Below are 27,941 nucleotides of genomic sequence, written 5' to 3'. Positions count from 1 at the left end.
CCACCAAAGGCAAATGCTCGTCCCAACTACCACCAAAATCGATAATGCACGCACGTAACATATCTTCCAAAGTTTGATTCGTACGTTCGATTTGACCGTCTGTTTGAGAATGATACGCCGTGCTCAATTTCAATTGTGTACCCATATCCTCATGAAACTTTTCCCAAAATCGAGATGTAAAACGAGTATCTCGATCCGAAACAATCGATACAGGAACGCCGTGTCGAGAGATGACTTCCTTGATAAACAACTTAGCCAAGGTCTCCGACGATATCGCTTCCTTAATGGGAAGAAACAAAGCACTTTTCGTCAATCGATCTACTATAACCCAAATCGAATCAAATTGGGTTCTCGCCGTTTTAGGTAACTTTGTGATGAAATCCATGGTAATGTGCTCCAATTTCCATTTTGGGATTTCTAACGGTTGTAACTTACCATACGGCTTTGGGTGCTCGGCCTTAACTTGCAAACACGTGACGCATTGCTCAACATACTTCACAACATCACGTTTCATGCCCGGCCACCAATAGTCTTTCCTTAAATCAAGATACATTTTCGTCGCACCTGGATGAATGGAATACTTTGACTTATGTGCTTCATCGAGTAGCACTTGTCGGTAATCACCCATCTTAGGCACCCACACTCTTCCTTGAAAAGACAACAAACCACGCGAGCCCATAGTAATGAACTCCGATTATCCCACAATTCGCTCCGCGTGCTTGTTGTGAACGTAAGCCTCTATTTGAATCACTCCTAGTTTTTCAAGAAAATCGTTAGTAATAATCATACGTAACAATCCCAATCGTAACGCCGGGTGATGACTCTTTTGACTTAACGCATCCGCGACCACATTCGCCTTGCCCGGATGATAAAGTATTTCACAATCATAATCTTTCACCACATCCATCCACCTACATTGAATAATTCAAATCTCGTTGATTAAAGAGGTGTTTCAAACTCTTATGATCCGAATAAATCGTACACTTGACACCATACAAGTAATGGCGCCAAATTTTCAACGCATGCACAACCGCCGCCAACTCAAGATCATGAGTCGGATATCTCGTCTCGTGTTCCTTTAATTGTTGAGAGGCATAAGCGATGACTTTACCTCTTTGCATTAGAACACACCCGAGTCCAATTAACGAGGCATCACAATAAACCGTCATGTCTTCCACCCCTTCCGGCAAAACTAACACCGGAGCTTGACATAACTTCTCCTTTAACAATTAAAAGGAAACTTCTTGCTCGTTCTCCCAAACAAACCTCGCGTTCTTCCTCGTCAATTTCGTCAATGGAGAAGCAATCTTAGAAAAGTCTTGTGTAGTGACCCAAACTTTTCCATGTTTATATATATATTAAATGAAATTGTTATTTACATGATTAAGTGTTTCTAACATGTTAAGCAATCAAACTTGTTAAGACTTGATTAATTGAAATAGGTTTCATATAGACAATTGACCACCCAAGTTGACCGGTGATTCACGAACGTTAAAACTTGTAAAAACTATACGATGACATATATATGGTTATATATATAGTTAACATGATTTTATTATAAGTATGTATCTCATTAGGTATTTTAACAATGAGTTATATACATAAAAATGAGACTATTAATTTAAGAAACTCGAAAATGATATATATAACGATTATCGTTATAACAACGTCTTACTAGGTACATATGAATCATATTAAGATATTGATACACTTGGTTAATTATGTTAAATGATAAGTAAATATATTATTAAGTGTCTTAACAATGAAATACATATGCAAAAATAAGACTACTAACTTAATGATTTCGAAACGAGACATATATGTAACGATTATCGTTGTAATGACATTTAACTGTATATATATCATACTAAGATATATTATATATCATAATATCATTATAATATAACAATTTAACATCTCATTTGTTATAATAAACAATGGGTTAACAACATTCAACAAGATCGTTAACCTAAAGGTTTTAAAACAACATTTACATGTAACGACTAACGATGACTTAACGACTCAGTTAAAATGTATATACATGTAGTGTTTTAATATGTATTCATACACTTTTGAAAGACTTCAAGATACTTATCAAAATACTTCTACTTAACAAAAATGCTTACAATTACATCCTCGTTCAGTTTCATCAACAATTCTACTCGTATGCACCCGTATTCGTACTCGTACAATACACAGCTTTTAGATGTATGTACTATTGGTATATACACATCAATGATCAGCTCTTAGCAGCCCATGTGAGTCACCTAACACATGTGGGAACCATCATTTGGCAACTAGCATGAAATATCTCATAAAATTACAAAAATATGAGTAATCATTCATGACTTATTTACATGAAAACAAAATTTCATATCCTTTATATCTAATCCATACACCAACGACCAAAAACACCTACAAACACTTTCATTCTTCAATTTTCTTCATCTAATTGATCTCTCTCAAGTTCTATCTTCAAGTTCTAAGTGTTCTTCATAAATTCCAAAAGTTCTAGTTTCATAAAATCAAGAATACTTCTAAGATTGCAAGTTTACTTCCAAGTTTTCTAAATCCATTCCAAGTAATCATCCAAGATCAAGAAACCTTTGTTACTTACAGTAGGTTATCTTTCTAATACAAGGTAATAATCATATTCAAACTTTAATTCAATTTCTATAACTATAACAATCTTATTTCGAGTGGAAATCTTACTTGAAATTGTTTTCGTGTCATGATTCTGCTTCAAGAACATTCATGCCATCCAAGGATCCTTTGAAGCTAGATCTATTTTTCTCATTTCCAGTAGGTTTATCCAAGTAACTTGAGGTAGTAATGATGTTCATAACATCATTCGATTCATACATATAAAGCTATCTTATTCGAAGGTTTAAACTTGTAATCACTAGAACATAGTTTAGTTAATTCTAAACTTGTTCGCAAATAAAAGTTAATCCTTCTAACTTGACTTTTAAAATCAACTAAACACATGTTCTATATCTATATGATATGCTAACTTAATGATTTAAAACCCGAAAACACGATAAACACCATAAAACTGGATATACGGCGTCGTAGTAAAACCAGGGGCTATTTTGGTTGGGATAATTAAAAGCTAAGAAGAACTTTGATTTAAAAGCTATACTTCTGGAAAAATTATTTTTCTTATGAACATGAAACTATATCCAAAAATTATGGTTAAACTCAAAGTGGAAGTATGTTTTCTAAAATGGTCATCTAGACGTCGTTCTTTCGACTGAAATAACTACCTTTACAAAAACGACTTGTAACTTATTTTTCCGACTATAAACCTATAATTTTTATGTTTAGATTCATAAAATAGAGTTCAATATGAAACCATAGCAATTTGATTCACTCAAAACGGATTTAAAATGAAGAAGTTATGTGTAAAACAAGATTGGATAATTTTTCTCATTTTAGCTACGTGAAAATTGGTAACAAATCTATTCCAACCATAACTTAATCAACTTGTATTGTATATTATGTAATCTTGAGATACCATAGACACGTATACAATGTTTCGACCTATCATGTCGACACATCTATATATATTTCGGAACAACCATAGACACTCTATATGTGAATGTTGGAGTTAGCTATACAGGGTTGAGGTTGATTCCAAAATATATATAGTTTGAGTTATGATCAATACTGAGATACGTATACACTGGATCGTGGATTGATTCAAGATAATATTTATCGATTTATTTCTGTACATCTAACTGTGGACAACTAGTTGTAGGTTACTAACGAGGACAGCTGACTTAATAAACTTAAAACATCAAAATATATTAAAAGTGTTGTAAATATATTTTGAACATACTTTGATATATATGTATATATTGTTATAGGTTCGTGAATCAACCAGTGGCCAAGTCTTACTTCCCGACGAAGTAAAAATCTGTGAAAGTGAGTTATAGTCCCACTTTTAAAATCTAATATTTTTGGGATGAGAATACATGCAGGTTTTATAAATGATTTACAAAATAGACACAAGTACGTGAAACTACATTCTATGGTTGAATTATCGAAATCGAATATGCCCCTTTTTATTAAGTCTGGTAATCTAAGAATTAGGGAACAGACACCCTAATTGACGCGAATCCTAAAGATAGATCTATTGGGCCTAACAAACCCCATCCAAAATACCGGATGCTTTAGTACTTCGAAATTTATATCATATCTGAAGGGTGTCCCGGAATGATGGGGATATTCTTATATATGCATCTTGTTAATGTCGGTTACCAGGTGTTTATCATATGAATGATTTTTATCTCTATGTATGGTATGTGTATTGAAATATGAAATCTTGTGGTCTATTGTTACGATTTGATATATATAGGTTAAACCTATAACTCACCAACATTTTTGTTGACGTTTAAAGCATGTTTATTCTCAGGTGAATACTAAGAGCTTCCGCTGTTGCATACTAAAATAAGGACAAGATTTGGAGTCCATGTTTGTATGATATTGTGTAAAAACTGCATTCAAGAAACTGATTTCGATGTAACATATTTGTATTGTAAACCATTATGTAATGGTCGTGTGTAAACAGGATATTTTAGATTATCATTATTTGATAATCTATGTAAAGCTTTTTTAACCTTTATTTATGAAATAAAGGTTATGGTTTGTTTTAAAAATGAATGCACTCTTTGAAAAATGTCTCATATAGAGGTCAAAACCTCGCAACGAAATCAATTAATATGGAACGTTTTTAATCGATAAGAACGGGACATTTCAGTTGGTATCCGAGCGTTGGTCTTAGAGAACCAGAAAATTTGCATTAGTGTGTCTTATCGAGTTTGTTAGGATGCATTAGTGAGTCTGGACTTCGACCGTGTTTTCTTTAAAAATGATTGCTTAACATTTTTGTTGGAAACTATATATTATTAACATGTATATATTATGTGATATATTAATCTCTTAACATGTTTGATATTGTGTGATAGATGTCTACCTCTAGCACAAATCCCATTGACTCAACTAATAATAACAAAGAGTCGAATATATATTGGACTGATTCACAAGTTCCCGAAGAAGAACCGGAAGAAGAATCAGAACCGGAAGAGGAGGAACCGGAGGAGGAAATAGAACCGGTGGGGGAAATAATAAAACGGTTAAGTAAAAGAAAATCCTCAACCAACTGACCAAGGTTAATTATGGTCTATGGTGTTTCCGCCAAGGAAGCAAAATATTGGGAGGATTACCAATTCTCCGATGAATCGGATTCCGACGAGAATTCCGATGATGTTATAGAAATTACCCCAACTGAATTTAAAAAGGCAAAAGAAAATAATAAGGGAAAGGGAATAAAAATAGAGAAATCTAATTCCAACCCCGATGAACTTTATATGTATCGTCAACCCCCGAAGCCCTTAAGTTGTAACAATGACCCGAGAACCTCTAAACCACCAGGTTTTTCTAAACCGTTGTGGAAAACGACAGCTCGTATTAGGGGAACATCATATATCCCTAGAAACTTGGCAAAACGAACCAAAACCGAAGAAGAAGAAACGAGCGAGTCAGAATAAGATAGTTGTATTCGTGTGGTGTAATATATGTAATATAGTGTGCTTATGCTTTATGATATATGTAAAAATTGCTTGTATTAATAAGTTTTTTTTATGAATCTAACTCTTGTCTATTTTACAGTATAAAAACATAAAATGGATAGACAACCCAATATTTTAAGAGACCTACCCGGAGACATGATTGATGAAATCTTGTCTAGAGTCGGTCAGAATTCTTCAGCACAACTATTTACGGCGAAATCAGTTTGTAAGACATTCGAAGAACGTTCCAAGAATGTCTTGGTTTATAAGAGACTTTCGTTTGAAAGATGGGGGATATCACATTGGGAAACCCATAAGTTACGATGTGTTTACTTTGACGCATATATTGCGGGGAACCCAAATGCTATTTTACGCAACGGGTTAAGAAATTATTTTGACTCAATGTATCCGAATATAGGACTTCATGATTTAGAAAAAGCGGCTAACATGCAACATAAAGAAGCATGCTATGCTTACGGGTTAGTAATGCTCGCTTCTCACCAAAGTGATAAAAAGAACATCGGGCTACAACTATTAAACAAAACGTTCCCACAAGTGACGGAGTCGGTAATTGGGGTAAGAATTGGTCATTACGTAACTCTCGTCCCTTTGACGACGTTACAACACGCTGTCTTATCAACGGCCATAACGGTTATGTTCCACAAGACCAAGGATGGAAAGTAGTCCTAGTAAAACCAGAATGCATGACTTGTTTCTGGACGTATGAATTACGTGTCTTTATTGCCTTTGCTGAACGACTTGTGTACTAGCTAGAATTATCTTCACAACTATCTTGTATCAAAGTTATTGTGTGCTATATTTCATGCTTTATGTAAAATAAGCGGTATTGTAAGTTTGTAAAATATTGTATAAAAGTTTGAACGCGAAATATTATTATAATCAGTTTTTCATATAGAATTGTAGTAGTTGAATTGTATATTAGCTACTAAGTATAAACTTAACGAGTAGGTACTACCCGAATTTAAACTTATAAAACGCTAATATGAAGAAAAAGCTTTTATAAATGAGTTCATATTATGCTACGATATACTATTAACTACTCTTAATATTTTGTATGATTAACTTGTTCCATTTGACTATTTTGAAGGAAATGGCACCGACTACTCGACACACCGTGAATATGAATGAAGAGGAATTCTGTACTTTTCTATCTTCAAACATAGCCGCAGTACAGGCTGCGCTACATACCAACAATAACCTTGGATCTAGCAGTACAGGAAATCGTGTAGGATGCACCTACAAAGAATTCACTGCCTGCAAACCTTTGGAATTTGATGGAACCGAAGGACCGATCAGATTGAAACGGTGGACCGAGAAGGTCGAATCGGTGTTTGCATAAGTAAGTGTACTGAAGAGGACAAAGTGAAGTACGCTACGCATACCTTCACAGGTTCTGCGTTAACATGGTGGAATACCTATCTAGAGCAAGTGGGACAAGATGATGCGTACGCACTACCGTGGTCAGCATTCAAGCACTTGATGAACGAGAAGTACCGTCCCAGAACCGAGGTTAATAAGCTCAAGACAGAACTTAGAGGGTTACGAACCCAAGGATTTGATATTACCACGTACGAAAGACGATTCACAGAATTGTGCCTATTGTGTCCGGGAGCATTCGAAGATGAGGAAGAGAAGATCGACGCGTTTGTGAAAGGATTACCAGAAAGAATCCAAGAAGATATAAGTTCACATGAGCCCGCCTCCATACAACAGGCATGTAGAATGGCTCACAAACTAGTGAACCAGATTGAGGAAAGAATTAAAGAACAGACGGCTGAAGAGGCCAATGTGAAGCAAGTCAAAAGAAAGTGGGAGGAAAACGGTGATAAGAATCACCAATACAACAACAACAGCAATTACAATAATAATCGCAACAATTATCCCAACAATCGCAACATAAATCGCAACTACAACAAATGGCCCAACAACAACAACAACAACAACAACAACAACATCAACTACAACAATAATAACCGCAACAACAACAACAATCAGAAGCAGCTATGCCAAAGGTGTGAAAAGTATCACTCGGGGTTCTGCACCAAATTTTGCAACAAGTGTAAAAGAAATGGTCATAGCACGGCGGAGTGTGAGGTCTACTGACCAGGGGTTAACAGAACGAAAGGAACAAATGGTGTCGGAACGAGTAATGGCGGAGCAAGTAGTGTCGGAGCAAGTTATGCCAATGTAGTTTGTTGTAAATGTAGAAAACCGGGCCACATTATTAGAAATTACCCGAACCAGGAGAACATGAATGGACAAGGCCGCGGAAGAGTTTTCAATATTAATGCGGCAGAGGCACAGGAAGACCCGGAGCTTGTTACGTTTACGTTTCTTATTGACAATAAATCTGCTTACGTTTTATTTGATTTGGGTGCGGATAGAAGCTATATGAGTAGAGATTTTTGTGCTAAATTAAGTTGTCCATTGACGCCGTTGGATAGTAAATTTTTACTCGAATTAGCAAACGGTAAATTAATTTCAGCAGATAATATATGCCGGAATCGAGAAATTAAACTGGATAGCGAAATATTTAAGATTGATTTGATACCAGTAGAGTTAGGGAGTTTTGATGTAATAGTTGGCATGGACTGGCTGAAGAAGGTGAAAGCAGAGATCGTATGTTATAAAAATGCAATTCGCATTGTACGAGAAGAAGGAGAACCCTTAATGGTGTACGGAGAAAAGGGCAACATGAAGCTACATCTTATTAGTAATTTGAAGGCACAAAAACTAATAAGAAAAGGTTGCTATGCTGTTCTAGCACACGTCGAGAAAGTACAAACCGAAGAAAAGAGCATCAATGATGTTCCCGTCGCAAAAGAATTTCCCGATGTATTTCCGAAAGAATTACCGGGACTACCTCCACATCGATCTGTTGAATTTCAAATAGATCTTGTACCAGGAGCTGCACCAATAGCTCGTGCTCCTTATAGACTCGCACCCAGCGAGATGAAAGAAATGCAAAGCCAACTGCAAGAACTATTAGAACGTGGTTTCATTCGACCAAGCACATCACCATGGGGAGCTCCTGTTTTGTTTGTCAAGAAGAAGGATGGTACATTTAGGTTGTGTATTGACTACAGAGAGTTGAACAAACTTACCATCAAAAATCGTTATCCACTGCTGAGAATTGACGACTTATTTGATCAACTACAAGGCTCGTCGGTTTATTCGAAGATCGATTTACGTTCTGGATATCATCAAATGCGAGTAAAGGAGGATGATATTCCAAAAACTGCTTTTAGGACGCGTTATGGTCATTACGAGTTTATGGTTATGCCGTTTGGATTGACTAACGCACCAGCTGTGTTCATGGACCTTATGAACCGAGTGTGTGGGCCATATCTTGACAAGTTTGTCATTGTTTTCATCGATGACATACTTATTTACTCAAAGAATGATCAAGAGCACGAAGAACATTTGAGAAAAGTGCTAGAAGTATTAAGGAAAGAAAAACTGTACGCTAAGTTTTTAAAGTGTGCATTTTGGTTGGAAGAAGTTCAATTCCTCGGTCACATAGTGAACAAAGAAGGTATCCAGGTGGACCCGGCAAAGATCGAAACCGTTGAAAAGTGGGAAACCCCAAAAACTCCGAAGCATATACGTCAATTTTTAGGATTGGCTGGTTACTACAGAAGATTCATCCAAGATTTCTCCAAAATAGCAAAACCCTTGACTGCATTAACGCATAAAGGGAAGAAATTTGAATGGAAGGATGAACAAGAGAAGGCGTTTCAATTATTGAAGAAAAAGCTAACTACGGCACCTATATTGTCATTGCCTGAAGGGAATGATGATTTTGTGATTTATTGTGACGCATCAAAGCAAGGCCTCGGTTGTGTATTAATGCAACGGACGAAGGTGATTTCTTATGCGTCTAGACAATTGAAGATTCACGAGCAAAATTATACGAAGCATGATTTGGAATTAGGCGCGGTTGTTTTTTCATTAAAGACTTGGAGGCACTACTTATATGAGGTCAAAAGTATTATATATACCGACCACAAAAGTCTTCAACACATATTTAATCAGAAACAACTGAATATGAGGCAGCGTAGGTGGATTGAATTGTTGAATGATTATGACTTTGAGATTCGTTACCACTCGGGGAAGGCAAATGTGGTAGCTGACGCCTTGAGCAGAAAGGACAGAGAACCCATTCGAGTAAAATCTATGAATATAATGATTCACACTAACCTTACTACTCAAATAAAGGAGGCGCAACAAGGAGTTTTAAAAGAGGGAAATTTAAAGGATGAAATACCCAAAGGATCGGAGAAGCATCTTAATATTCGGGAAGACGGAACCCGGTATAGGGCTGAAAGAATTTGGGTACCAAAATTTGGAGATATGAGAGAAATGGTACTTAGAGAAGCTCATAAAACCAGATACTCAATACATCCTGGAACGGGGAAGATGTACAAGGATCTTAAGAAACATTTTTGGTGGCCAGGTATGAAAGCCGATATTGCTAAATATGTAGGAGAATGTTTGACGTGTTCTAAGGTCAAAGCTGAACATCAGAAACCATCAGGTCTACTACAACAACCTGAAATCCCGGAATGGAAATGGGAAAACATTACCATGGATTTCATTACTAAATTTCCAAGGACTGCAAGTGGTTATGATACTATTTGGGTAATAGTTGATCGTCTCACCAAGTCAGCACACTTCCTGCCAATAAGAGAAGATGACAAGATGGAGAAGTTAGCATGACTGTATTTGAAGGAAGTCGTCTCCAGACATGGAATACCAATCTCTATTATCTCTGATAGGGATGGCAGATTTATTTCAAGATTCTGGCAGACATTACAGCAAGCATTAGGAACTCGTCTAGAAATGAGTACTGCCTATCATCCACAAACTGATGGGCAGAGCGAAAGGACGATACAAATGCTTGAAGACATGCTACGAGCATGTGTTATTGATTTTGGAAACAGTTGGGATCGACATCTACCGTTAGCAGAATTTTCCTACAACAGCTACCATTCAAGCATTGAGATGGCGCCGTTTGAAGCACTTTATGGTAGAAAGTGCAGGTCTCCGATTTGTTGGAGTGAAGTGGGGGATAGACAGATTACGGGTCCGAAGATAATACAAGAAACTACCGAGAAGATTATCCAAATTCAACAACGGTTGAAAACCGCCCAAAGTTGACAAAAGAGCTACGCTGACATTAAAAGAAAAGATATAGAATTTGAAATTGGAGAGATGGTCATGCTTAAAGTTGCACCTTGGAAAGGCGTTGTTCGATTCGGTAAACGAGGGAAATTAAATCCAAGGTATATTGGACCATTCAAGATTATTGATCGTGTCGGACCAGTAGCTTACCGACTTGAATTACCTCAACAACTCGCGGCTGTACATAACACTTTCCATGTCTCGAATTTGAAGAAATGTTTTGCTAAAGAAGATCTCACTATTCCATTAGATGAAATCCAAATCAACGAAAAACTGCAATTCATCGAAGAACCCGTCGAAATAATGGATCGTGAGGTTAAAAGACTTAAGCAAAACAAGATACCAATTGTTAAGGTTCGATGGAATGCTCGTAGAGGACCCGAGTTCACCTGGGAACGAGAAGATCAGATGAAGAAGAAATACCCGCATTTATTTCCAGAAGATACGTCAACACCTCCAACTGCTTAAAATTTCGGGACGAAATTTATTTAACGGGTAGGTACTGTAGTGACCCGAACTTTTCCATGTTTATATTTATATATATATTAAATGAAATTGTTATTTACATGATTAAGTGTTTCCAACATGTTAAGCAATCAAACTTGTTAAGACTTGATTAATTGAAATAAGTTTCATATAGACAATTGACCACCCAAGTTGACCGGTGATTCACGAACGTTAAAACTTGTAAAAACTATACGATGACATATATATGGTTATATATATAGTTAACATGATTTTATTATAAGTATGTATCTCATTAGGTATTTTAACAATGAGTTATATACATAAAAATGAGACTATTAATTTAAGAAACTCGAAAACGATATATATAATGATTATCGTTATAACAACGTCTTACTAGGTACATATGAATCATATTAAGATATTGATACACTTGGTTAATTATGTTAAATGATAAGTAAATATATTATTAAGTGTATTAACAATGAAATACATATGTAAAAATAAGACTACTAACTTAATGATTTCGAAACGAGACATATATGTAACGGTTATCGTTGTAACGACATTTAACTGTATATATATCATACTAAGATATATTAAATATCATAATATCATGATAATATAATAATTTAACATCTCATTTGTTATAATAAACAATGGGTTAACAACATTCAACAAGATCGTTAACCTAAAGGTTTCAAAACAACATTTACATGTAACGACTAACGATGACTTAACGACTCAGTTAAAATGTATATACATGTAGTGTTTTAATATGTATTCATACACTTTTGAAAGACTTCAAGACACTTATCAAAATACTTCTACTTAACAAAAATGCTTACAATTACATCCTCGTTCAGTTTCATCAACAATTCTACTCGTATGCACCCGTATTCGTACTCGTACAATACACAGCTTTTAGATGTATGTACTATTGGTATATACACTCCAATGATCAGCTCTTAGCAGCCCATTTGAGTCACCTAACACATGTGGGAACCATCATTTGGCAACTAGCATGAAATATCTCATAAAATTACAAAAATATGAGTAATCATTCATGACTTATTTACATGAAAACAAAATTTCATATCCTTTATATCTAATCCATACACAAACGACCAAAAACACCTACAAACACTTTCATTCTTCAATTTTCTTCATCTAATTGATCTCTCTCAAGTTCTATCTTCAAGTTCTAAGTGTTCTTCATAAATTCCAAAAGTTCTAGTTTCATAAAATCAAGAATACTTCAAAGATTGCAAGTTTACTTCCAAGTTTTCTAAATCCATTCCAAGTAATCATCCAAGATCAAGAAACCTTTGTTACTTAAATTAGGTTATCTTTCTAATATAAGGTAATAATCATATTCAAACTTTAATTCAATTTCTATAACTATAACAATCTTATTTCGAGTGGAAATCTTACTTGAAATTGTTTTCGTGTCATGATTCTGCTTCAAGAACATTCAAGCCATCCAAGGATCTTTTGAAGCTAGATCTATTTTTCTCATTTCCAGTAGGTTTATCCAAGGAACTTGAGGTAGTAATGTTGTTCATAACATCATTCGATTCATACATATAAAGCTATCTTATTCGAAGGTTTAAACTTGTAATCACTAGAACATAGTTTAGTTAATTCTAAACTTGTTCGCAAATAAAAGTTAATCCTTCTAACTTGAATTTTAAAATCAACTAAACACATGTTCTATATCTATATGATATGCTAACTTAATGATTTAAAACTCGGAAACACGATAAACACCATAAAATTGGATATACGCCGGCGTAGTAAAACCAGGGGCTGTTTTGGTTGGGATAATTAAAAGCTAAGAAGAACTTTGATTTAAAAGCTATACTTCTGGAAAAATGATTTTTCTTATGAACATGAAACTATATCCAAAAATTATGGTTAAACTCAAAGTGGAAGTATGTTTTCTAAAATGGTCATCTAGACGTCGTTCTTTCGACTGAAATGACTACCTTTACAAAAATGACTTGTAACTTATATTTCTGACTATAAACCTATACTTTTTCTGTTTAGATTCATAAAATAGAGTTTAATATGAAACCATAGCAATTTGATTCACTCAAAACGGATTTAAAATGAAGAAGTTATGGGTAAAACAAGATTGGATAATTTTTCTCATTTTAGCTACGTGAAAATTGGTAACAAATCTATTCCAACCATAACTTAATCAACTTGTATTGTATATTATGTAATCTTGAGATACCATAGACACGTATACAATGTTTCGACCTATCATGTCGACACATCTATATATATTTCAGAACAACCATAGACACTCTATATGTGAATGTTGGAGTTAGCTATACAGGGTTGAGGTTGATTCCAAAATATATATAGTTTGAGTTGTGATCAATACTGAGATACGTATACACTGGGTCGTGGATTGATTCAAGATAATATTTATCGATTTATTTCTGTACATCTAACTGTGGACAACTAGTTGTAGGTTACTAACGAGGACAGCTGACTTAATAAACTTAAAACATCAAAATATATTAAAAGTGTTGTAAATATATTTTGAACATACTTTGATATATATGTATATATTGTTATAGGTTCGTGAATCAACCAGTGGCCAAGTCCTACTTCCCGACGAAGTAAAAATCTGTGAAAGTGAGTTATAGTCCCACTTTTAAAATCTAATATTTTTGGGATGAGAATACATGCAGGTTTTATAAATGATTTACAAAATAGACACAAGTACGTGAAACTACATTCTATGGTTGAATTATCGAAATCGAATATGCCCCTTTTTATTAAGTCTGGTAATCTAAGAATTAGGGAACAGACACCCTAATTGACGCGAATCCTAAAGATAGATCTATTGGGCCTAACAAACCCCATCCAAAGTACCGGATGATTTAGTACTTCGAAATTTATATCATATCCGAAGGGTGTCCCGGAATGATGGGGATATTCTTATATGCATCTTGTTAATGTCGGTTACCAGGTGTTTACCATATGAATGATTTTTATCTCTATGTATGGGATGTGTATTGAAATATGAAATCTTGTGGTCTATTGTTACGATTTGATATATATAGGTTAAACCTATAACTCACCAACATTTTTGTTGACGTTTAAAGCATGTTTATTCTCAGGTGAATACTAAGAGCTTCCGCTGTTGCATACTAAAATAAGGACAAGATTTGGAGTCCATGTTTGTATGATATTTTGTAAAAACTGCATTCTAGAAACTGATTTCGATGTAACATATTTGTATTGTAAACCATTATGTAATGGTCGTGTGTAAACAGGATATTTTAGATTATCATTATTTGATAATCTACGTAAAGCTTTTTATACCTTTATTTATGAAATAAAGGTTATGGTTTGTTTTAAAAATGAATGCAGTCTTTGAAAAATGTCTCATATAGAGGTCAAAACCTCGCAACGAAATCAATTAATATGGAACGTTTTTAATCGATAAGAACGGGACATTTCATCTTGGATAAACCGACGATAATAACCGGCCAATCCGAGAAAACTTCGGATTTCCGTAGGCGTAGTTGGTCGTCCCCAACTCTTCACCGTCTCGATCTTCCCCGAATCTACTTGAATACCATTTTCGTTCACAATATGACCAAGGAATTGAACTTCCCTTAGCCAAAATTCACATTTGGAGAAATTTTCATACAACTTCTCCTTTCGTAGCGTCTTCAATACTTCATGCAAATGGCGTTCATGTTCGTTCATACTTTTCGAGTAGACTAGTATCTCGTCAATGAATACGATCACCGACTTGTCCAACATGTGTTGGCACACTCGGTTCATAAGATCCATGAATGCCGCCGGTGCATTCGTAAGACTAAAAGGCATAACTACGAACTCAAAATGCCCATAACGTGTTTGAAAAGCCGTTTTCTCAATATCTTCCTCACGGACCCGCATTTGGTGATAGCCGGACCGTAGGTCGATCTTAGAGAAATACGTCGCACCATGGAGTTGGTCAAACAAATCGTCAATCCGAGGCAATGGATAACGATTCTTGATCGTCACCTTATTCAACTCCCGTAATCGATGCACATTCGCATGCTACCATCCTTCTTCTTCACAAATAAAACCGGAGCGCCCCATGGCGAAGCACTCAGTTGAATAAAACCCTTCTCGAGCAACTCTTGGGTTTGATTTAACAACTCTTGCATTTCCGTCGGTGCTAAACGATAAGGAGTTTTAGCAATGGGAGTAGCTCCCGGAACCAACTCAATGCGAAATTCAAATTGTCTTTCCACCGGGACACCCGGTAACTCGTCCGAAAAAACGTCTTCGAATTCCCTAACCACCGAAATTTCACGAATAGGTGGTGGCTCATCACGAGCATCAATAACATGGGCAAGAAAAGCCATGCCACCACTAACAAGAAAACGACGTGCCCGTGCAAAAGAACATATCGGCACAAGTCTTCTTCGTTTATCACCGTGAATAATTAACTCTCCCCCACTAGGGGTCTTCACACAAATAAACTTCTCATGGCATGCAATATCGGCTCTATTATGATCGAGCCAATCCATGCCCACAACAATATCAAAGTCACCCAAAGTCATCGGGATGAGATCAATTTTAAAGTTTTCGGAACCAAAAATGATATCACAATTCTTACACACATCAACCACTAGCACCGTCTTGCCGTTCGCTATTTCGACTTCTACCGGACGACTTAACTTAGCTAACGGTCTATCAAGTTTAGGCACAAATTTTGGAGACACAAACGACAAATTTGCAAAGCTATCAAAAAGAATCCTTGCCGGATTGGAATTAACCAAGAAAGTACCTGAGACAACTTCGTTGGATTTCTTGGCTTCGTCGTTAGTCATCAAATAGTTTCACCCTCAAGCAGTACCCGCCGCCTTCTCTAGCCTTTTAACATTATCGTTGTTCAAATCGGGACACTCTGACTTTCGGTGTCCTTCTTTGTTGCAATTAAAACAAGTGATTTTGGTCGACGCCTTGGTGCAATCACGGGCCATGTGTCCTCTTTGATTACAATTATAACATGTAGGCCCGAAACCCCCGTAAGCACCCTTCTTCACACTATTAATGCTTTCGGAGCCTTTCTTGTTCTTTTTATTGTAAAAGTTCGAATGACTCGAACCTTCAAACTTTCTTTTAGAAAAAGTGAAATCGCTTTTCCTTGGAACCTCTGGCTCAAAACCCCGAGCCAACTCAAACAACTCCTCAAAAGACTTAGCCATACCCCGACTAATCTTACCCTTCAACTCAACATTTAAAGTAAGGTAGAAATTTTTCATTAATTTGTGATCGTCACCAACATATTCCGGGCAAAAGCGAGTCTTTGCCAAAAAGGTAGACTTGAGAGTAACCAAGTCCATCGAACCTTGTTGCAAATGATGCAACTCGTCCCAGATTCTATCAAGGTCGGAAGAAGTTCGGTATTCTTGGAAGAATTCCTTCTTAAACTCCTCCCATGTCAAGCTCATGCATTGCTCTTCACCATATAAATTAATTTTGTCGTCCCACCACAACTTGCCTTCTTCACGTAACATGCTAGACCCATACCTCGTCTTCTTCTCAGGAGGACATTCCGCGGTACGGAAAGCTCCCTCGATATCGGAAATCCAACAAGTGCTTTTCAATGGATCCCTCACCCCATTAAACATCGGAGGTTGAGTATCCTTGAAATTTTTGTAGTGGAAGTCCCGCCTTCCACCCCCACCATTACCTTCACCCCCTTCGCCTCGAGGATAAATGTTTCTAGCCTCTAAAGCCTCCTCTATTGCGGCTTTCATTCGATCGTTGACCATTTCAGTCACTTATCCATCGACCGACTCTTGGAAGACCCTTCGAACATCATCAAGAAAATCCTTCTTTAACTTTTTAAAGATTGCCTCAACCTTGGCCGTGAGTTCAACATCCTCACTCGTACCACCGTTATCATTATCGTGTCCGTTTCTCGTCTTCATTCTATAAAACGGAAAAGATTAAACAAAGAACGAAAAGACATAACATGTAAGTATATACATGTACACCACACTACTCCATCTCGCTCGACAATCGTCGTACATTACTTGTTTGACACGATTTGCACCCGTAACAACGGTAGCTAATCGTTGTTACGCGAGCATATCGCATTAACTTGCTAGTACAACGTCCGTCTTGCTTGATGATTGCTAAACACAACACAAAACAATTAGCACCAGGTTAGTTCATATAAACCAAAGCACTAACAATTCCCGATTAGACCCAAAGTCCTACAAGTCCCACGTAAAGCGCTCACACAATAAAGTCCAAGTCTAGGCACCTATCTCAAGTCGCCTAAATCCTTTAGACCATGCTCTGATACCACTTGAAACAACCCAACCCGTATTCCATACGATAATTTTTTTTATAATACATATTTACGCGCCAATTAAATATGTAAACCATTCCACAAGTTCCATTTAAACGTACATCAACTTAAATGTTTACAAAAGGCACGAAGGCCATTAATTAAGTTTTATACAAGTTTGACCTACTACAATGATAGTTTATAATCCAAACGACACTCGAGCACGGTTTGGGGCTAAACTACCCAAAATTTTAGGCCAAACTTCAAAAGCTATGCCAAAAGCACCCCCGACAACATAAGCGGGAGACCACTAGTCCAAACATATGCCCTTACCCTTGTCCAAGCCGGAACCTATAAAATGATAAACAACGAGAGGGTAAGTAATGCTTAGTGAGTGCAACAATTATACATACATATATATAACCTATCCATTTGCAATCACAATACCAAATACCTCATACGAACTTGTAACTCAAATAGCATGTCAACATACCCGTAACACTAAAAAGTCGTACATTATCACACCACTTCATTAGCATATACTCAACTCAGTATATATATAATATGCTAAACAAAAACAACAATCTCAATATGGTTAACCAATAATGCTATGGTGCTACCGGCTCGTGGTTCACACCATACGCTTGAGTCATACTCTTTTATAGTGCTACCGGCTCGTGGTTCACACTCGATGCTACTGGCTCGTGGTTCACATCTTAGTTTATAGTGCTACCGGCTCGTGGTTCACACTCGATGCTACCGGCTCGTGGTTCACATCTTAGTTTATAGTGCTACCGGCTCGTGGTTCACACTCCATCCTACACATGTTATGGCACTACCGGCACGTGGTTCATACCATAACATTCACAAATAAGCATGCCATATACATGAACGCATAATTATTCCACTCACCTTGTCACAAGGATGATGATTTAGCACTTCCGAGCTTCAACACAATGTACCTAAATCATTAAGTGCACATTCAATTTCACAACTAGTGGGATTAACCACAATACTCCCACTTGAGCATTTAATGACCCAATTTGCATTAAATGACTCAACTACTCACAACCGCCCATAAATGGCCAAGACTCGACTTTAATCACTAAGACTAGTGAATTAAAGTCTATTAACTTCAATTAACACAAAACTTAGGGTAATCCATACCCATTTCATCTAATTAGGTCAACTAGTACATTTTGACCCATTTTATTTTACTTAAACTCACAATCAAGTCAAACCTACCCATTAACACTTCTTTCATAAATTTTAAAGTGCATTAGTGACCAACAACACCAATTAACACTTACAACCTCAAATCACAAGGCCAAGACCCTAGATTGTGGCTTTTAGGGTTTCATTACAACAACATAACCCAAACTCACCCATTTTACCACCAAATGGGTCTTACAAATCTCTAGTAACCAAAACCCTAGCCATTAACCAATTAAAACTCAAAACATAAAGTTACAACTTACCGAGACTATCTTCTTATAGCTAGTAACAAGGAGAACAACTTTAAATCTCGCTCCTAGGTTTGATTCACAAATCTCCAACTCCAAATCTCAAGATCAAACTAAGTGGGTTTTGTGTTTTGGGAGAGAAAATGGAGAGAAAAGGAAAAAAGAAATGAATTAAATGGATATGTGGTGGAGAGTTAATGCCCCCATCAGATCCATATGTCAATTTACCATTTTGCCCCTTAAAATCCCTTAAATTGAGCTAAGTCCGACACCAGTTCAGCAGAACTATCGCGGCGCGACCTTAGTCGTCGCGGCGCGACACATAAAGGGAAAATAGGCCCTCGTTAACCCACTTCCTGATCCTGGTTCGCTTGATATGCCGCGGCGCGGACCCATTTGCCGCGGTGCGGCTTAAGGCTGCATCTGAACAGTTTTACCACCTTAAACAATTTTCGATGTTATTTAATTTGTACAATCCAAACCCGCTTCCTATATTCACCTAGCCTTCCACAATAGTCTCACAAGACTTAATGCTAACAAAACCCATGTTTAAACTTATATATATATATGCACACATTATCAAGTATACATATATATATATACACATATATTCGTACATTTACGCATAAGCTAACGAGTTATAGACGTACAAATGATTAAGTAGGTACCCTTTCGATACGTACGGGAAAATGGGGTGTTACATCATCTGATCTTCACGCTCCCAGGTGAATTCGGGTAATCTACGAGCATTCCATCGAACCTTAACAATTGGTATCTTGTTTTGTTTAAGTCTTTTAACCTCACGATCCATTATTTCGATGGGTTCTTCAATGAATTGTAATTTTTCGTTAATTGTAATCTCGTCTAATGGAATGGTGAGATCTTCTTTATCAAAACATTTCTTCAAATTCGAGACATGAAAAGTATTATGTGCAGCCGCGAGTTGTTGAGGTAACTCAAGTCGGTAAGCTACTGGTCCGACACGATCAATAATCTTGAGTGGTCCAATATACCTTAGATTTAATTTCCCTCATTTACTAAATCGAACAACGCCTTTCCAAGGTGCAACCTTAAGCATGACCATCTCTCCAATTTTAAATTCTATATCTTTTCTTTTAATGTCGGCATAGCTCTTTTGTCGACTTTGGGCGGTTTTCAACCGTTGTTGAATTTGGATGATCTTCTCGGTAGTTTCTTGAATTATCTCCGGACCCGTAATCTGTCTATCCCCCACTTCACTCCAATAAATCGGAGACCTGCACTTTCTACCATAAAGTGCTTCAAACGCGCTATCTCAATACTCGAATGGTAACTGTTGTTGTAGGAAAATTATGCTAACGAAAGGTGTCGATCCCAATTGTTTCCGAAATCAATAACACATGCTCGTAGCATGTCTTCAAGCGTTTGTATCGTCCTTTCGCTCTGCCCATTAGTTTGTGGATGATAAGCAATACTCATGTCTAGACGAGTTCCTAATGCTTGCTGTAATGTCTGCCAGAATCTTAAAATAAATCTGCCATCCCTATCAGAGATAATAGAGATTGGTATTCCATGTCTGGAGACGACTTCCTTCAAATACAATCGTGTTAACTTCTCCATCTTGTCATCTTCTCTTATTTTTAGGAAGTGTGCTGATTTGGTGAGACGATCAACTATTACCCAAATAGTATCAAAACCACTTGCAGTCCTTGGCAATTTAGTGATGAAATCCATGGTAATATTTTCCCATTTCCATTCCGGGATTTCGGGTTGTTGAAGTAGACCTGATGGTTTCTGATGCTTCGCTTTGACCTTAGAACACGTCAAAGATTCTCCTACGTATTTAGCAACATCGGCTTTCATACTCGGCCACCAAAAATGTTTCTTGAGATCCTTGTACATCTTCCCTGTTCCAGGGTGTATTGAGTATCTGGTTTTATGAGCTTCTCTAAGTATCATTTCTCTCATATCTCCAAATTTTGGTACCCAAATTCTTTCAGCCCTATACCGGGTTCCGTCTTCCCGAATATTAAGATGCTTCTCCGATCCTTCAGGTATTTCATCCTTTAAATTTCCCTCTTTTAAAACTCCTTGTTGCGCCTCCTTTATTTGAGTAGTAAGGTTATTGTGAATCATTATATTCATAGCTTTTACTCGAATGGGTTCTCTTTCCTTTCTGCTCAAGGCGTCGGCTACCACATTTGCCTTCCCCGTGTGGTAATGAATCTCAAAGTCGTAATCAATCAACAATTCAATCCACCTGCGCTGTCTCAAGTTCAGTTGTTTCTGATTAAATATGTGTTGAAGACTTTTGTGGTCGGTATATATAATACTTTTGACCCCGTAGTAGTGCCTCCAAGTCTTTAATGCAAAAACAATCGCACCTAATTCCAAATCATGCGTCGTATAATTCTGCTCGTGAATCTTCAATTGTCTAGACGCATAAGCAATTACCTTCGTTCATTGCATTAATACACAACCGAGACCTTGCTTTGAAGCGTCACAATATATCACAAAATCATCATTCCCTTCAGGTAATGATAATATAGGTGCCGTAGTTAACTTTTTCTTTAACAATTTAAACGCTTTCTCTTGTTCATCCTTCCATTCAAATTTCCTCCCTTTATGCGTTAATGCAGTCAAGGGTTTTGCTATTCTGAAAAAATCTTGGATGAACCTTCTGTAGTAACCAGCTAGTCCTAAAAATTGGCGTATATGCTTCGGAGTTTTCAGGCTTTCCCATTTTTCAATGGTTTCAATCTTTGCTGGATCCACCTGAATACCTTCTTTGTTCACTATGTGACCGAGGAATTGAACTTCTTCCAACCAAAATGCACACTTTGAAAACTTAGCGTACAGTTTTTCCTTCCTTAACAACTCTAGCACTTTTCTCAAATGTTCTTCATGATCTTGGTCATTCTTTGAGTAAATAAGTATGTCATCGATGAAAACAATGACAAACTTGTCAAGGTATGGTCCACACACTCGGTTCATGAGGTCCATGAACACAGCTGGTGCGTTAGTCAGCCCAAACAGCATAATCATAAACTCTTAATGACCGTAACGCGTCCTGAAAGCAGTCTTCGGAATATCATCCTCCTTCACCCGCATTTGATGATACCTGGAACGTAAATCGATCTTCAAATAAACTGACGAGCCTTGTAATTGATCAAATAAGTCGTCAATTCTTGGTAGTGGGTAACGATTCTTGATGGTAAGTTTGTTCAACTCTCGGTAGTCGATACACAACCTGAATGTACCATCCTTCTTTATGACAAACAAAACAGGAGCTCCCCATGGTGATGTGCTTAGTCAAATGAAACCACACTCTAAAAGTTCTTGTAATTGGCTTTGGAGTTCCTTCCTTTCGCTGGGTGCAAGTCTGTATGGAGCACGAGCTATTGGTGCAGCTCCTGGTACGAGATCTATTTGAAATTCAACATATCGGTGTGGAGGCAGTCCCGGTAATTCTTTCAGAAATACATCGGGAAATTCTTTTGCGATGGGAACATCATTGATGTTCTTTTCTTTGGTTTGTACTTTCTCAACATGTGCTAGAACAGCATAGCAACTTTTTCTTATTAGTTTTTGCGCCTTTAAATTACTAATAAGATTTAGCTTCGCATTGCTCTTTTCTCCGTACACCATTAAGGGTTTTCCTTTTTCTTGTATAATGCGAATTTCATTTTTGTAACAAATGATCTCTGCTTTTACTTCTTTCAACCAGTCCATACCGATTATCACATCAAAACTCCCTAACTCTACTGGTATCAAGTCAATCTTAAATGTTTTGCTAACCAGATTAATTTCTCGATTCCGACATATATTATCTGCTGTAATTAATTTACCGTTTGCTAATTCGAGTAAAAATTTATTATCCTAGGGCGTCGGTGAACTACTTAGTTTATCACAAAAATCTCTACTCATATAGCTTCTATCCGCACCCGAATCAAATAAAACATAAGCAGATTTATTGTCAATGAGAAACGTACCCGTAACAAGCTCCGGGTCTTCCTGCGCTTCTGCCTTATTAATATTGAAAACTCTTCAGCGGCCCTGCCCATTAGTATTCCCCTGATTCGGGCAATTTCTACTAAAGTGGCCCAGTTTTCCACATCCAAAACAAACTATGGCGGTGTTATTGGTTCCGACATTATTTGTTCCTTTAGTTCTGTTATGCATTGGTTCGTAGATTTCGCACTTCTTCGCGCTATGACCATTTCTTTTACACCTGTTGAAAAATGTCGTGCAGAACCCAGGTGATGCTCTTCACATCTTTGGCATGACTGTTTTTGGTTTTTGTTGCCATTGTTGTTATTGAGATTGTTGTTGGGATTGTTATTGTTGTTGTTGTTGTTGTTATTGTTGTTGGGACGGTTATTGCAGTTGTTGTTGGGATGTTTGTTGAAGTTGTTGTTGCGATTGATGTTGCGGTTGTTGGAATAGTTATTGCGATTGTGGTTGTGATTGTTGTTGTTGTATTGGTGACTCTTGTCATTGGTTTCTTCCCACTTTCTCTTGACTTGTTTCATATTAGCCTCTTCGATCACATGCTCTTTAATCCTTCCTTCGATTTGGTTCACTAATTTATGAGCCATTCGACTTGCCTTTTGTATGGAGGCGGGCTCGTGTGAACTCACATCTTCTTGAATTCTTTCCGGTAACCCTTTTACAAATGCGTCGATCTTCTCTTCTTTGTCTTTGAACGTTCTGGGACACAATAGGCACAATTCTGTGAATCGTCGTTCGTACGTGGTGATATCGAAACCTTGCGTTCGTAATCCTCTAAGCTCTACCTTGAGCTTATTGACTTCGTTTCTGGGATGATACTGCTCGTTCATCAATTGCTTAAATGCTGACCATGGTAGTGCGTAAGCAGTTTCTTGTCCTACCTACTCGAGATAGGTATTCCACCATGTTAACGCCGTTGATAATGCTAAAAACGAACATATATTTCATAGCATTATCCCTCAAGAAAGACAAGCTTTTAGTTGTAATTGTTTTATTTACAAGTAATAATAAAAGGTGAAGACAAAAGACAAATTCGACGAATTGAAGACGCAAACGACCAAAAAGCTCAAAAGTACAAAGTATAGTCAAAGTGGTTCAAATTATTGATGAGAAACGTCTCGAAATTACAAGAGTACAAGACGCAAAACGAAAAATACAAGATATTAAATTGTACGCAAGGATGTTCGAAAATCCAGAACCGAGACCAGAGTCAACTCTCAACGCTCGACGCAACGGACTAAAATTTACAAGTCAACTATGCACACAAATATAATATAATATTTAAATAATTCTATAAATTATTTATATATTATATATTATATTAAATACCGTCGGCAAGAAAGAAAACAAAGACATGTGAACTCCCCCAGCTGGCCATGCGATCGCATGGCCTGGAAGAGTAAAACCCATGCGATCGCATGGCCCCAAGTATCAGGCCACATCTATAAATTTCGCGTGTTTTGGCCAGTTTTATATATCTTTTTCTCTATCTCTCTCACGTATACATATACATATATATATATATACATATATATATATATATATATATATATATATATATATATATATATATATATATATATATATATATATATATATTATATTTTAATTTTAATTTTAATTTTAATTTTAATTTTAAATTCTAATAATAAGGGTATGTTAGCGAATGTTGTAAGGGTGTAATTCGAAATTCTGTCCGTGTAACGCTACGCTATTATTAATCATTGTAAGTTATGTTCAACCTTTTTAAATTAATGTCTCGTAGCTAAGTTATTATTATGCTTATTTAATGCCGAAGTAATCGTGATGTTGGGCTAAATATTAAAATTGGGCAATTGGGCTTTGTACCATAATTGGGGTTTGGATAAAAGAACGACATTTGTGGAAATTAGACAATGGGCTATTAATGGGTTTTATATTAACTTAACGATACCTCGTTAATTTAATATAAAGGTTATAATTTGACGTATTTATAAATAACCACATACGCTTAATCGGGTACGGTGGGCGGGATATCTATAAATACCAATAATTGTTCATTTTACCGGACACGGAACTGGATTAATAGTTAATAGACTTGTTGAAACAGGGGTGGATTACATTCAAGGGTAATTGGTGTAATTGTTAACAAAGTAGTAAAACCTTGGACTACACGCAGTCGATAACCTGGTGTATTCATTAAACAAAGTATTAAGACCTTGTTACAATTCGAATCCCCAATTAGTTGGAATATTTGACTTCGCGAATAAGAATAATTTGACGAAGACTTCCGTATTTTATGATTATGACTGATGGACTATTATGGACAAAACCGTATGGACATATCAAATAATCCAGGACAAAGGACAATTAACCCATGGGAATAAACTAAAATCAACACGTCAAACATCATGATTACGGTAGTTTAAATAAGTATAATTTCTTTATTTCATATTTAATTGCACTTTTAATTATCGCACTTTTATTTACTGTCATTGTATTTAATTGCACTTTTAATTATCGTACTCTTTAATTATCGCAATTTTATTTTATCGCACTTTTATTTATCGCAATTTCGTTATCGTTATTTAATTTACGCTTAAAATTAAGTTGTATTTATTCTTAATATTTTACATTAGGTTTTAACTGCGACTAAAGTTTTAAAATCGACAAACCGGTCATTAAACGGTAAAAACTCCCCTTTTATAATAATAATACTACTTATATATATTTTTGTATTTTTACAAATATAGTTTTAAAAATATAGCGTTAAACTTGGCTAAAGATCCCTGTGGAACGAACCGGACTTACTAAAACTACACTACTGTACGATTAGATACACTTCCTATAAGTGTTGTAGCAAGGTTTAGGTATAACCACTCTATAAATAAATAAATAACTTGTGTAAAATTGTATCGTATTTAATAGTATTTTCCTTGTACAAATATAAATATTTTATACACCACCTCGCACACATCAAGTATTTTTGGCGCCGCTGCCGGGGAGAGCTAAAATGCCGAAAGCGCAACGCTATAAAAAAATTTATTTAGTTCTTTCTATAAAAATATACGTTTTAAAAATTAAAAATACAAAAATTTAAAAAGAAAATAAAAATAAAAATATATATATTTTTAAGAGATTGATAAAAATATATAAAATTATAAATTTTTCTATTTTTATTTTTAATTTTTAATTTTTAACAATTAAGTTTTTATTTATTTCTATATAAATATTCTATATATTTTAAAACAAAAAAAAAATAAAAAAGAAATCAAACGGCCTGGTACTGTAGCAGCCCAACTCTGGCCCGAAACCCTACTCCATGCGACCGCATGGATATATAACGTGAAGATCATGCGATCGTATGGCCTGTTCTGACACGCCGAAGTTGACCTGATTACAGCAATAATTACGGAGTATATTATTATTATTATTATTATTAAAACCCTAATTAGGGTTTAGTTTTTCATTATTTAGTTTAGTTTTATTATTTAATTTGTATTATTAAGTTTAATTAGTTTTTATAAATATATAAAATTAATACTTTTATAAATAAATAATATAAAAATAATATAAAAATAATATTTTTATAAAAATTGTACTTTTTATAACTTTAAAGTTTATTTTTATATTTTGTATCTTTTATTTGTTTTAGCGTAATATTTGTATTTTATCGCTCGTATTTAGTTTTAAGTCATAGTTTTTGCCATAGTTACTTTTACTTCTAGATTTTTAGGCTTTGCCGTAAAATCCCTTAAGTGCTTTTTCTTTAGACTAAGATTTAAGTGCTTTAGAATTTTGCGACGCCGTTTTATATTTTAGTACTTTTTAAGTTATTGCCGTTTTGGGATATAGTATTTCTTTTAAGCTTTAATACCTTTAGGCGCAACTTTTAATTCGTAGTTTCTAGTTCCTTTTTAAGTTTCGACGCGTTACGTTCTTTTTATTATTTTTCGACCTTTTATTTTTCGACGTTTTCCGACGCGTTCTTTTTCTTTCTTATTTCTCACCGATCTAGTTTTTAGGACATAGAATTTTCTATTTTTCTCTAAAATTTCTTTAAACTTCAACGAAAAATTATTTTAAGTGGTTAAATTGATAGACATCCAAAATTTTCTGCTTCGTAGTAATAGTTGGATTTTTTAGTGGCTGAGTTGTGAGCTTTCGATTTAAAGGGTTCTGGCTCCCTGCTACATCTATTGGCTATTCGAAACGTGGGCAAAAGCAGAAAAGTCTATTAATTGGATAACTTATATAATTTTTCTTTCTTTTTAAAAACTAATAGGATATTCAGTGAATGCACCGATCAAAACGTTCACCACCTTTTATACGTTCACCACCTGTAACTCGATCAAGACACCTAGCAAATATTGTCACCGTTGATTTTTCTTTAGAATCATCATCCAGTCAATCAAGTACTCCAATTCAAATTTCCGATAATCCATTTTTTGAACCCGACCTCACAATTGAGAATCCGGAGGATGTTCAGGGACGATTCAGAGATCCTGAACCACTAATCTTTCCTCCGGAACCACCAATCATTCAAACAGAGATTGTCGAGGAACAACCCATTAAATCAGAATCCTCTAGTGATTCAGATTCAACAAATTCAATCATAGAAAATCTGGAACCTCTAAGTATGGAAGACCGAATGAGAGCTAAACGCACTGGCCAAGGTCACGCAATTACTCAACCAGACATTAATGCGCCAGATTATGAAATCAAAGGACACATTCTACACATGGTAACTAATCAATGCCAATTTAGTGGTGCACCGAAGGAGGATCCAAATGAACATCTTCGTACCTTTAATAGGATCTGTACTTTATTTAAAATCCGAGAAGTTGAGGATGAACAGATATATCTCATGTTATTTCCCTGGACTTTAAAGGGAGAAGCCAAAGATTGGTTGGAATCGTTACCTGAAGGGGCGAATGATACATG

Source organism: Rutidosis leptorrhynchoides, chromosome 6 (genome assembly GCF_046630445.1).
Source record: "Rutidosis leptorrhynchoides isolate AG116_Rl617_1_P2 chromosome 6, CSIRO_AGI_Rlap_v1, whole genome shotgun sequence".
In the NCBI taxonomy this organism is placed as follows: Eukaryota; Viridiplantae; Streptophyta; class Magnoliopsida; order Asterales; family Asteraceae; genus Rutidosis; species Rutidosis leptorrhynchoides.
The sequence above is the reverse complement of the archived record's forward strand: the minus strand, read 5'-3'. Positions refer to the sequence as shown.